A 14767-nucleotide genomic window follows, 5' to 3' on the forward strand; every position below is an offset into this window, starting at 1 on the left:
TAACCCAACACACATGAAATTTTTAGTGTTAAGAGTTACCCAGATAAAACAATACTAGTGAATATTAATTATTCCTGCATGTCAGCATTCACCTATGATAAGGACTTTATATTTATTACCTCACTTAATTCTGTCAAATCTAAACCATCCGTGGGGAAGGTACTATTTTCCCATTTTTACAGATGAGACTAAAGCTTAAAAACATTAATCAAGTGGCCAAGGTCTCCCAGCAGCAGAGCCCAGATTCAAAAGGACTCAACCTGACTTCAAACCCCAGGTACTTTTAACCATTAGGCATTAGTTAAAAAGACTTTCATATCTCGATATCCATAGTCCATGATAATCCACTGCTACCCAGCATCTTTTGGGAAATGACATTTACTAGTACTTAACCATTCAGACTTTGGAGTCAGACTGCTTGGTCAAGATCTCGGCCCTGCCATTTAAAGCTGTGTGACTTTGGCCAAGTTACTTGACCTTGCTGGGATTTTGTTTCCTCCTTTTAGAAATGGAAGATGACTATATAGTGTAGTTACCTCACAGGCTTGGCATGAGCATTGAATGACAATACATGTAAAGCACTTAAGAGAGAGTGTGGCACCTGGTTCAGGCTGCTATTACACAATTAGCCATTATCACTGTTACTATTACCAGGGTTATTATTAAAGCCAGCTACTCCTACTTGAGCTCAATGTGGCCATACAAGAATTCATGCCCAGAGCTGCTACATCTTCTTATTTTTAGAGAGAAGATGGAAATCGAGATTTCTTTAAATGTGAGGGCTCCCTTTTTCAATGTTGGCACTTCATGCAAATTTTTACAACTTCTAAGTAAGCCAAAGCCATCTATTGCACCATAGCTGGTTGGTGATTGCTGGTGGGGAGTAGTAGTGAAGACCCAGAGAACAAGACCAGAGAATGCAGGCACATGGGGGGTGGGGAGGAAGGGTTCAAGTCACTTGGAATAGCCCAGTTTCTGAACAGGTCAACTAAGCATACAGTTGCATAGGCTTAACCTGGCCTGACTGGCTTGGTCCACCCATTGTGTTTCTGGCACATAAGAATTCTATCAGGCACCCTTCACATATTCTTCTCGTGAAGATGATCAAATTGAGTCAACTTGCTCAAAACAAAACAACAAGGAATTGAATGATGAAAGAAAGTTCTAAGATGTCTATCTCCAGAAGCTAAAATCCTCACATTATCCACAGAGAAGGTGTGGCATAGTATGAACAAGCCAGTGCTGTAAGTTTGCTTAGAAATTAAAATTAACATCTATTTATTTCCATTTCAAGGATGGCTATACCAGAGTGTCCTGGCTCTGACGAAATATACTGTGGTCCATCAAACAACACTTAAATGTTTTAAAAATATTATCTAAGTGCAAGTTAGTTTTATCTGCTAGGTATAGCAGCAGCTGAGTCTTTCATAACCTGGCTGTCAGCAGCCACAGCAGAAATCACTCTGGCCTGGACCCCTGTCCCCAACACACCACCCTACACCCTTGCCAGCTGTTTTCACAGCTGCCCAGTGATGCACCCAGCTGACACAAATATCCTAAGACAGATGCATGGTTTGAAAAACTCAGTCACAGTTAATGAGTACCCATGTTAATTCAAAGACTGAATAAATAAGAGGATTCATAGGATTGGGTGAAGAGTGCTGTGTGGTCAGAAATGCCGCGATAGGACACAGATGACCTGCCGTGAGGACCACACCTTCCCTCCACGGGGCCCAGGAGGCCCCAATATACCAGCCACCCGGCAGGGAAGAACCACACACAGCGGGCTCCAGCCCCACTCCTCTCTGCTACCATGCCCAGCCTTGTGTTTTTATGAGTAACAACCTGTTTTTTCCATTCATTTGTTAATTTATTTGTAAAACATGTATTGCTCTCCTGCCCTGTCCCAGGCACCACTGGAGCCACTGAGGATACAGCAGTGACCAAGGTTCAGTGCCTGCCCTGAACCTGCTGGAGAGCTGGTGGGGGAGGCGGGTAAATGACGACAATGCGGGGAATGAGAGCCAGGAGAGGGTAAATCAGGGGGGCTGCGCAGAGGAAGAGGCACCTGTCTCTGTGTAATGGTGGAGCCTGTATCCTCACAGGCACCCAGCTCGGGCTGTCTGTTGGACCAGCGGTCCGGGCAGGTGGAGGGCGGTCGGAAGGGTGGGGAAGGGGTCCCTAGGAGCTCTCATAGTCCGAGCTCCACCCTCTCCAGGGCAGGTCCTACCTGACAGCGCTGTCCCGCTGGCTGGCTGCGTCCCAGGGACGGTCACAGGCTGCTCCTTCCCCACAGGGCGCCTCTGCCACCGGTCTGAACACCTTCGTGCCGCCCTTCTTGCTCTTGAATCTCTTCTTCTTCCCCCCGGCTTCCCTCTCCACCACTCACTTGTCTCCTAGGGCAGAGCATTTCTTTTACTTTGGTTACGGCTTGCGCGACCCCAGGCCTCTGGCGGCTGCTCTTAGCACTCAGACTCCGCCCCCTACAGGCGAGGGGAGGCCCTGCAAGTGGAGCCAATGTGATGTCCTGCCTGCAGGAGGTGAAAAGTTAGCTTGTCAAGAACTGAGCACCGCTGGGTGAGCAGCTCAGGAGGAAGTGAAAGGACTTTTTTAAAGGACCTGTCCCAGCCTGTCTGTGTTTTCAGTGCGGAACTTGGGGGTCAGAAATACAAGTGCGTCTTGGTGGTCAAAACGCCAGGCAAAGACAGCATTTCAAAGGGGAAAGACTACATGTGCGTGTCACGCTCAAAATACAAATTGTGCTGACAGCACCTAGAGAAATGAACGGCTGCTAATCTGTGCAAAGTCTCTTCTTAAACTAGGAAGGCCCGCTTGCCAGGAACTGGAGGAAGACCACAGATTCACTTCCGGGTGCAGCGTTTTGGCCTGCCAGCAATGCTGGGAGTGGGCAGGGTGGGGGCGGGGGGGCGGGGAGGGCTGGGGAACTAACGACTTGCGCTGGAGTGAAAGCGAGAATAAAAGACTTTGTATTCAATTTCCACTCCCTTGAAACCCTCTACCTGGTGGGAGCCATACATAATTAATGATATTACTGTGCAACAGTAGGACTACAGAGATACACTAAAATTGATGAATACTTCTTCATTTTTTATTGCACTTTTCAAGCATGCCAAAAAACATTAGAAGTTCATAAAAGAAAATAACTTGGCTTAAACGTGACTGATCTCATACCTGAAAATGGTCCATGGTACCACAAGCTCACCAGCCGTCTGCGCTTACTGGGACAGTCCCATTTTTCACTCTCTGCCGTCCCAGATGTCTGGACGTTCCAGATAACTCTTGGGTCGGCATATTGGCTTTTACCAGAAGCACAACGGTCTTGGGAAACTAAATCCCATTTCAGTCCAGAAATACTTTGAGGAAGGAAGTAGATGTTGCTAAGTAAGATGCTAAATTTTCAGTGGATGAGTATTTATTATTAGTATGTATTATTATTATTATATATATTTATTAGAGCAAGCAGTATTGATTGGCATCGAAAGCTTAAAATATATTCCTCAAATTGTGGAATTTGAACAGGCTACACAACAGCTAAGCCCTTGCTAGCTCAGAACTCCTATTGCTCTAGCCAATTGTGCTGAATTTTGGCTGCTCCAAAGCAGGCAGGGTGCAAATCCCTCTATGCTTATGTATTTTGGAAGGAAATAGATTTCTAGTTCTTTAATAAATAATTCCAGTTAGTACCCCCTCCCCTTGCCCGCAGTGCACACACAAATCAATAGAAGGTACACTGAGGAGGAAGCCTTGTCAGGGCTGAGAGGCAGATGGGCTCACCAAGCATGCCCTCTGACACCCTGCACTCTCAACCCCCCACTTAGGGGGTGGCCAGTGCTAGGCAGAGAGGAAGTGGATGGGCGTCTTTTCTGGAAGAAGGGTCAAAGAGCATGTAGGACCTCTCCACTGTCTTCTCCTCCACGTTCCTGGAAGCCCCATGTGCAGTGGGAGAAGCCCGCAGCTCTAAGGACCCCGGCTCGGTGACATGGAGGACACCACGCTGGAGAGTGAGCCACCAGCCCCACGGAGGACTTCGTGTGAGCTGGAAGTGAAACGCTAAATCACTGAGATGTCAGGATTTATTGTTATCCGTGCATATCACAACCCTCATTCATCTGTAGACCATCTTTTCCTAAAGCAAAACCAGAAACCAGAAACCAGTAAGTCTTTGTTATGCCACTGTTAATGTGCAAGGGGACATGGGGACATAATAGTGACTCCCTCCCTGGGGAGTATTTTCATCTTGGGAGACTCTGAGTCACCAGTCACTGTTCCCAGGGGTCCCTGAGGACACCCCAAACTCTAAAGAGTGGTGACAATCCAATTCAGGAATACCTGTCACTCACTCCTCATCCTTGTGGAGGAAGCACTGGCTCCCATGCCAGAAACTCAAAGTAGATTTTGATATTTAATGTCACTCAATCTTTTCTATTCACCAATGTAAAACAACTATGACTTTCTTAGTTTTAAATACAACATTAAAGTATGTTTTGTACTTATTGGCAAATAAATATCTCTTGAAAAACATCATTCGAATAATTTCAGATGTCTCATTTTCTTCCCAAATTAGGCTACCCATTAGCCCTGCTACTCCCATCACAAAACTTACAGAGCAACCACATTCCTGCACCGTGCCCACCCATGGGCTAAGTTTAAAGATGGACTCTGACTTCTGGGTGTGTGATCAGGGGTGGGTGAGGCAGAGCAGTGAAGGCCAAGTGTCTCTGGAAGTTTCGTCTGGGGGAGGCCCCTTACACAGACCTACTGCGCGGTGTGCCTTGTGGACCAAAGGACTTCCTCCTGTCGTGTCAGTATCCACACCGCAGAACCTCAAGGATAGTGAAAGGTGAGTGGGGGAGGGGAAGCGGAGAGAAGGGAGTGAGTAATGTACCCCGTCTCTCAAGTGCAAAGAAGTTTCAGTGAGCTGTAAAGTTGGAGTATGGGTATAACTTTTTATTTTCCCTTGATGCATGATTAGGTTGAGCAGCTCCCGATAGTTAATATTTATGCACCAGCTGTTGTGGCAACACATCTTAAATTCATTTGCCAATTAGTTTTCCATCTAGTGTATCTCCGAGAAAGGGAATACAATCTTACTAAAGAACACAAATAGCTCTCATAAACCAGAATGTTCTATTTTTGATTGAAACTGAAGGGAAGAGAGCACACGTTGCTGTAATACTCGTTTCCTCATTTAATTCTCCCTTCAACTCCCAAGGTAGAAGTTATCCCCATTTCATAGACAAGGATACTGAGTCCGGAGGGACGTGGGAATTTCCCATGTGCAACCAGCTGGTCCCTGGAGGTATGGAGCTTGCATATAGACCCTGGGGTGTCTCTCTTCAGAGCTGGCTTGCTTTTGCATTCTGCCTCAGTGGCCCCAGGAACATACCACCACAGCTCTGTCTGCTCTCACCTAGTCCACTCGGCTCTCTAAAGGACAGAGGGCATGCACCTGCCCAGGGAGCAAAAACTGATTTTGGGGAAGGGATGGAAACATTATTCTTGTTGTAAAGCACGAATATGCATATATACAGAAGCAGAGATAACGGGCATCCCCATGCTATGAGCATTTCATGGAGGCGGGTGATAACAAGGCTAACCATGCTCCCTGTGGGACTGATGATGAAAAAAGGCAAGAAGGACCCAAGAGACATGGGTGGCTGTGAACCTGCTGCTGTTGGACTTGGTGGTCCGGCGCCATGACAGGGGCCGGGGGTGTTGATCTGAAGCCCCGGGCCCCTCTGGCTCTCTCTCACCCTTTCTGATCATGGAAATCAGAGAAGACACAGGCCATGGCTAGTGTCTGCTCAACCTAATCATGCATCACTTTCGTGAAAGCCTCACCCTTTCTTTCTCAAATTCTTCCTTGGGAACGTCACTGGAGGATCATCTTCCACCCAACACGGGCAAAGGGGCTCGAAGGAAATGAGCACAGTGCCTTTCCTTCAGCAGCTTGGGGACCCCTGAAGTGGGGGTCCTCCCTAGGGCAAAGATGGGGGCCTCTAGGTCATGCACATGGCTGCTCTGCTGGGATGGGCCCGAGGGTGGCGGAGCTGGAGGCCTTTACAGAAAAATGCAAGTAATCTTTGTATCTCCCTGGAGATGCCCCCTTCCCCGGGGGGTGTGAGCTCAGGGTCTACCCTCTCACCCCCGCAGCGGACGAGCGAGTGGCCGTGGTTGACCTTCACGGTGGGCATCCTCTGGTTGGTGGCCCTGCTCAGCCATCACTTAAAAAAGTGCATCAGCTGTAGTCCTAGGAACATTATTTTTTTTTAAAAGGCACAAAATGAAAACCAAAGACAAGGCTCCAGTAGGTGTGCCTCCTCTGCATGGTGACAGGGCACGCGTGCTTTCACCAACTTTTACCTTGAAGAAGGGAAAGGACTAGTTATGATTTTTAAATGCGAGAGAAAGGAAGAGCTGTGCTAATGGCAGGAGGAACATGATAACATTTAGGTCACTCGCTACCACACTTAAAAGAAAATGTCTCCGGTGACCATAAATAATTGGATTTCTTGCAGGGGGCACACAATGCTTCAGATGCGTCCGTTCCCCTTTATCTTGGTGTTTGATACCCCGCAGGAGGGGGTGGGGGAGAGACACTTGACAGCGGACGGAGGCAGATAAAAGGGGAAGATCTGACAGCACCATTAGGGCCGTGGTGTATCATTTACCTCGGCTGGGAGTCACTGACACGCCGGGTCACCCCCTCGAGGTCGGGGGCAAGATGGGAAGTGTACACAGCCAGGCAGGGTGGCTTGCTGGCTGGGGGGGCACATCAAAGTGTGACAACAAACAGGGGGAAAAGGTTTGTTCAGTGCAGAGATCAAGATAACAAGGCTTTCCATGCAATAGTCACCATGTTAGTGGACGGGGCACTTTTAATTTCAATATCAGCCCTTTCTGAGCTTTTAAGAAGGAACGGGCACAATTAAGGGTTTCGTGAAAGACCCTGTTTCTTTAGAAGTGAGCTCTCCCCAATCATTTATTGTTTCTCTAATGTCTTCCTCTGCACCAATTCCAAATTTGAAATAGAAGTCTCCCCATTTTTGTTGTGGTAAAATACCCATAATGTCAAGTTTACTGTTTCAGCCCTTTTTAAGCCTCTGTTTCAGTGGTATTTACGTCCATGCTGTTGTGCAATCATCACCACCATCCATCGCCAGGGAGTTTTCATTTTCCTCAACTGGAAACTCTATCTCCATTAAACACTGATGCCCTGTACCCCCATAACCCCCTGCCCCTGACAACCACCATTCTTTCTTCTGTCTCTATAAATGAAACTGATCTATACAAGTGGCACCATACAGTAGTTGCTCTTTTGGGTCAGGATTATTTCACATCAGCACAATGTCTTCAAGGTTCATCCATGTTGTAGCATGTGTTAGAATTTCATTTTTAAGAGTGAATAATATTCCATTATATGTATACACACTGCATTTTGTTTATCCATTCATTTGTGCAGACATTTGAGTTGTTCCCGTCTTTTGGCTACTGAGAATAATGCTGCCATGAACATGGGCGACAAGTACCTGTTTGAGTCTCTGCTTTTAATTCGTTTTGGGACACACCCTGAAGCGGAATTGCTGGGATACATGGAAATTCCATGTTTAGTATTTTGAGGAACCATCATGTTGTTTTCCTCCCCTTTCCCCCTTTTTGCCCTTAAACCTATGTGGCTTTTTAATTGGGTATGACATGAAAGTATTTTATGACAGCAAAATGGTTCTGTAGACTAAATGTTTTGAAATAGATTATTCCACAATGGCATAGATAGCCATAAACAGCCTCCAAACAGTAGGTATCTGGATGTCAGATAGCATGTGAGGGACACCCAGTGGGCATTGTTTCCCACGAGAAACCCTTTTTCTATGAGTGGAAGCGTGCAGTGTTCAGTGTTAAGTCAAAGACAGCAATCGACTAGATAGCGCTAACTCAGAGTGGCTGCTCTCCATGTGGGACCTGGGATTTGCAGCCACACACGAACCCTTCTGAATCCAGAATTCGGCTCATCAAAGCCCAGGTGCCGGAGACTCTGGGCTAGGGACTGGGAGACTCAGTGGGCTTGGCTACTAATCTTGATCCTGTCACAAACACAATGTCTGGAGCTGAAAGGGCCCTTTAGCCTCTCAGATCCTCAGCTTCCCTGAGGACATTCAAGTTCAATGTTCTCTGAGTCCCCTCAGAACTTGACAACCCTGAGGTTTAACTTAATTGATACTGTGCTGCTGTCAAACACTGATGACTCCTAGACCTGGCTTCTTTTCAAAGAACCCATCATTTAAAAAAAAAAAAACTGTAATAATTCCTCTCTCTTTCCTTTTTTTTTTTTCTCGCACTTACTAAAAGCTTCCTGCTCAGCAATGGAGGATTTCCAGTTGCAGCCACATTTCAGCAGCATTGAAGGGCCCCTGTGCTTTGCCCGTTGGTCCAGCAGTTGTGAGTTCTTCTGGTCTCACCTCTCTCAACGAGGTCTAAAAAGCACCCCTGGGACAAAGAAGACACTGAGGACCTCTCAAAGGTGCATCCAGTGGGTGTCTATAATGACTATAAGAAGACACCAATTTCCCAGCAGTTACAATAACATTAGTGCAGAAAATATGATTTACATCTGCATGGAGTCATAGGTTACTTCCCCTCAGAGGATGCTGTGAGACCAATAAGATTTCCCAAGTTTTTATTAAAAGGTGATTTCAATATTGGGCCTGGAGTTCCAAGTTCAATTTGGCAGTTTATTATAGTTCTTGTTATAACACGGCTTGAACGCTGGCCATTGGGAAAACCTGCTGATGGGAGCTTTTAATTCACAAGAATGAAAAACACCACCAGTGTTAAAGTTCACCCAATTTCTTCTTAGCTAAAATCTCCACCAGACTTGTAGAGGAAAAGGTTGGTGGCGTGAAATGTGCCATGTGTCTTCTGATTCCGGGATGGCTTGTTCATTCAAAACAGTAGACATAGGTAAGTCCTATTTATTTACTTCGTTTTTAGTTTTTTCTTCTCAGGGTTAATTATTAACTTAATAATGGGTTTGGGGCATGATTAACTGTCAACAAAGAGAACTACCTGTCTGATTCATGCATTTTTAGGGACCTGCTTTCACCTATGACATTTCAGACCAGATCTAGGTTTTAAAAGGATATTCTTAGTGTTGACAGGCCTTATAAAAATAGTTTCTCATAGAAATTTTCCTTTAATCCTTAAAATAAAAATCAGTAAAGCTTTAAGGTGTGTGACTGTCCCAATAATTCTTCATTTATTGTGGAAATTAGATTGGGGTTGGTCTTCAGCCAGAATATATGTAAAATATGTCCAGTAGATGCAATATCATTTACCTTTATTGTACTTATAGATCTTGGTTAGAGAAAAATAACTGGATTTACTGAGTGTTACACAGAAGAGAAAATTATTAAATTATTGCTTGCCAGGGTTCTTTTTTCATACCTTTTCTGGAGGAAAATTGTCAATTCAGAATTTCTCTTATAGGTCTCAAAGGCTAGTAACTTATTGAATGCAGAAAATGTCTTGTTTTAAACTTACATGCACATGAAAAATCACCTCTTAAAAAGTCTCTAGTGTGATATAATGTACAGCTTATGCAATAACTGTGGGTAGATTTAACTATATTTATAGAGATGTACAGATAGATGTTCTTGGGCTTCTCCACATGTCTTCTGGAATTTTCCTTCTGAGGCCCATTCCCATAGCTTTTTGTTTAGATGAAAGGGAAGATGACTATTTGGCCTTTGCTGACAGCACCCATTATTTATGTGTTTCCATCTGAAATTTAGTCTAAAAAGCAAAATGTGTCTTTTTCTCACCTGAGCATTGGAGAAGACTCTAAGCCATTGAATATTTATAAGCTTTTAGAAATTGAGGAACTGTATTTGTAGATTATTGCCTGAAACAGGTGAGGCTGAGAATTTGGTTTTCCCTTTGTCATTCTGACATAGTGGCTGCTCCAGCGATTTGATGGAATCCTACTGTCTATGATAATGAAATCATGATTCAGGGTTACTGTTTGTTTAGGGCGCGCAGGAAGAGAAGGCAAGATAAATTTTTGCAATGTTTTTGATTTGTAACCATGAAGCTCTGTGGTGAAACTGTATGACTAGACATTCGTTTATGTAAAAACGTGCATCTAGCAGGAACTAATCCCTCTCTAATGTCATGTTTCCTACAGAATATTAATATTAGGAAATATGGCTGCATGTGGCTTTATACTGGATTCTGACTATCTAAGCCTTTTTTGTCCATAAACAAGTAAAAAGGATCTTAGGACTGTAATGTGATTTTAGCAATACTATAAACTTTCTGATAATAGGAATACATATTCAAAAGCCCCACCCATTCTTGTCTATGTTCACATATTTTTAAAACAGTTCTCCATGAAAATCCTAGATGGTTTCAAAATGCCTCTGGGCATATGCCAAATGCTATTGGGAAAACAGAAGTTTTTTTTTTTTTTTTTACTTTTTTTTGTTAGAAAAAGGAACACTATTACTTCTTGTCAAGGGAATCTTGCCAAGTGTCTGGGTGCCATAGGAATTAGCTCAGTCAGCTTTGTGTGCAGAGATCAAATCTGCCTGCAGACATACAGAATTAAATAAAACAGTAAAAGAAGAAATACCGGAAACTAGGATCAATATTTACTTAACAAAGTAAGTTTGCTTGGAAAAATTAACTTCAGCCTTGAAACAGTAGGATGACAGCTCTGAGTTCCTGGCTCTGTTAGACAGATAATAAGGTTGCAAATATGAGGAAAGTATCCTTCCTTGATGTGTGTATATGATGCTAGTGTGGAAGATTGAATGTGTATGGTGTATGGCTGGGTGCCAGGCAGTCAGGTCCTTTTTCTTGTGCAGTAGATGCTTCAAATACTCCTGGCTTCTGAGGCGAAATTTCCTACTGATTAATGAATACTGGGAGCCAGAGCTTCAGGTGAGGGATTTATCTCCTTGAACTGCACATCAGATGTGAGAATGTCCTTCCTTTTATAAGACTGAATACAATTTCATTACGTGTCTACACCACAGTTTGTTTATCCATGCTTCTGTCGGTAGACCTTTGGATTGCTTCCACCTTTTGGCTACTGTAAATAATGCTGCTATGAACGTGGGTGTACAAATATCCGTTTGAGTCCCTGCTTTGAATTCTTCTGGGTGCAGTCCCAGAAGTGGAATTCCTGGATCATAAGGCCATTTTCTTCCTAATTTTTGTGGAACGGCCATACTCTTTCCCATAGTAGCCACACCGTTTTACATTCTCACCAGCCGTTATGGCCAAAGTTAAAAAGGCTGACACAATCGTGGGATCACAGGGATGTCTGGGGCTTGTGTAAATTGGTACAACCGCTTTGGGAGGCTAGCATTATCCATTCAAGTTGAATTTATCTTTATGTCTTCTATGACCAGAGGATTTCCCATTGAGGTCAAGACCCAACACAAACGCATACCCGTGTGTATCAAACTACATTAACCATAATTTAATTTTCTTACAGCATTAGTCAGCCGAAACCACGAACAACCTAAACACCCATCAACAATAGCACGGATAAATACTCACATAATGGAATGCTCTCAGGGAAGAAAACGAACAAGCTCTTCTACATAGCGGCCCAGGGATCTCACAGTCATACTGCTGAGTGAATAAGCCAAGCACAAAAGGAGAGTCTACTTATGAGTCCATTATATGAGAATATATGTTTATATATATATATATGAATCCATGTATATGGAGTCCAAACAGAGGCAAAACGAAACACACCTATGGTGTTAGATGTCAGGATGGTTGGTAACTTTGGGGCAGGGTGGGGAGTAGCGATTGAACTGGGGCAAGGGAAGGGAGTTCTGGGGCACGGTCAGCTCTTATTGACCCGGCTGGGAGTTACAAAGCTGTGTTCGCTTAGTTAATATGGTTCATTAGGGTGAACACTTAGGGTTTGTGCCTTTTTCTGAATAATGTGTGTTCCTATACTTCATGTATGATTCATATGCTAAACATTAATTTAAAAAACCTTGTTTTTTAAACCTGGGACTGAGGAACCAAGCCGAGTTTCAACTGAAAGATGCAAATGACTCATTTTTAGTGCCCAAAGCCTGTACCAACTTCACCCTACAACAGTCTAAAAAAATGTAAGGTTTTTTTTTTTCTTTTCAGGAGTGAACAAACTTTTAAAGGTAGAATCTATATACCTAAAGCTATGAAGTGATGACAATTGTTACAGGTCATCACTTATGCTCTAAGGGTCACTGAGAACTATCCCAGATGAAGTCTCCTATCTTCCTTTCACTCATTTTTGGAACTCTGGGTTAATTTTCAAATTTGCAAATTGCTGCTAAGCACAACACCGGCATTAACTACATTAACATTCCTCAGAACAAATGTCAAAGGGAACACAAAACCTGTCCTCTTACCTAGAACATATGGTTTTAACAACAACAGTGGCAATTTTTCATGTGCTGGAGATGAACAGTTTGTCTGGTGCCTTTTTTTATGAATCCAATCTGTTCCCGGGCCTGAGCCTGCAGCACACCTCTTTCTTTCTGAATTCCTCTCCACAATGAGACGACAACCTGTACCTTTACCATCGAGGGCACTGATTGCCTTGCTGACAGGGTTTCAGCCCTGAACAAGCTCACTATGGATTCAATGAGACCAGAAAAATGGCAGTGGAAAGTTCTTGGGGTGAAAGGGTTTATACTCAACTTTATTCCCATGGTGCAGGTCAGTCACTAGAATCTGGTCCACTCAGAGCGAGTCTGCATGCAGCAAGCCGGGCCTCTCTGCCCTTGCTGCCGTCTCAGTCTCTGTCTTTGGTGGGGCCACCACTCCAGTCTCCGCTCTCCTGCAGCTGTGCAGCCCCGGGCACTGGGCGGAGCTCTTTATATAGAGTCAGTAACAGTGTATTGCCCACACGTGTGTATTGAGCAAGCCAACCAGGGCCAGGTGAGAATCCTGGCCATAGGAATCTTCACTTTCTCCACACTAATTTTCTGGAAAACAGAGGGACAGAGGAAAGCATTTGGTCTGGGGGACGGAAATCATGCCTGGATAGAATCCCATTACAATCAGCCTCACTAGCATTTCCCATTGAGCAATTAGCCCTTGTCTGAGTACAAAGGTTTCCCACCATGTCCTGAAGAGAATAAGGTAATGTGGGTTTTTATTTATTCCAGAAAAACAAGTATTTTGGATTTCCAGCTTCTTTAAATTTTGGATAGATGTATTCTTTTGCCAAAGAGGATGATTTTCCCCATTGAAGGACAAGGTTGTGTGTGTATGTGTGTATGTGTGTATGCAGTATGTATCCCTTATCCTGTGACTGGAGTATAAATGTGACCATAAATAAAAGGGGCATCAGGGGGTACTTATTTATTTCATTAATTTGTTTGACAAAATATTTTAAAACCTAAGAGGCTGCATGCCATAAGGCTTCATGACAAAATGCTGTGAATGACATAATAACTCACTTAAAGCAAGATTTTGCAAAAGTACCTCAGGTGCACTGAAAACCCCAGGTATCTCTGTTTGAGTAGATGCTGCCATTGGTCAAATTAAGCACATGTGTAAGTAAACATGCTAACAAAGACTTAGCTGTTTTATAACACTGACCAAAATATTGATGGTATACTTGCTTTTTGTGGATGCTCCCAGACCCTTTGGAATAAAGCACCTTGAAATACCACCAGTTCTTTTGTGTACTTCTACCACTGGTTCTATTTAGTCTTTAAAAGGCTGATACTACTAGTCAGGCACACAAGGAACACACGGTTTATTTCCGTACGTGGTATAACCCGCTCTCAGACCTTCAGCCTATGTGTGCAGTGGGCTATGGGAGCGCGAAGGAAGGACCTGCCAATCAAAGCTTCTCTTCTGGCTTAGCTAGTCTCTGAGGTAAATGCTCAGGGGTCCAGTTCTCCCTCTGCCTTCTCCTCGAGATGGTGGTTGACTGTAGAGGCAAGCTTCAATGAGCTCATGGTGGCCAGGAAAGGAGGCCGCAGGGCTTCACGTTCATCTCCTTGTAATGCACAGGGAGCTTTTTGCTGGCTTCTGGGTTGATGTCCCCATCACCTGCTCCCCGGACACCTCTGGAAGTCCCTGTTAACACCTGTGGCTGATGAACCTGTGGTCTGTGCTCTTAGCTTGGGCAGAGCCCTGCCCGGGTCCTTTTCCGTCTCACTCCTGCTGCAGCCTGGCTGCCATTCCTGGCTGCTGTGACTCCCCATTGCCGCCTCCTTCTGCTCTGCCTTCTTCCCTTCTCTCTCCCTTTCCCTATTTTTCTTACCCTCCTTTCTGTCTCTCTTTCACTGATACTTATTGAGTATCTACTATGTGCCAGGTACTGTATTAGGCACATCAGAGCCAGGAATAACAATACCTTGGAGTTATTAAAGTCAGAAGACTTATATAGTTATAAAGTCAGAGTCTAAAACTCAGTAGCAACAAATAATTTATTATGCATTGTGCAAACAAAAAATGAAATAAAAACAAATTTCAAAGCACCTCTTGAAAACAGGAGAGGAAGACCTGAAAAGTTCACAGTGCATTACAGATGACAAATGGTAATTAATTAATTTATAGTAATTATTATTACCAAGTACATGTATAGGTACATTGTACTGATGTTTTTTAGTTGATTGCTTCTCCTTATCCAATATTTACTACTAGATATAAAACTACTTAGAGGGGCTCGGTATTTATTGTTTCATTTTTCTGAACATAAAAATTCAAAAGGCTTTCAAAAGTT

Source organism: Manis javanica, chromosome 12 (genome assembly GCF_040802235.1).
Source record: "Manis javanica isolate MJ-LG chromosome 12, MJ_LKY, whole genome shotgun sequence".
In the NCBI taxonomy this organism is placed as follows: Eukaryota; Metazoa; Chordata; class Mammalia; order Pholidota; family Manidae; genus Manis; species Manis javanica.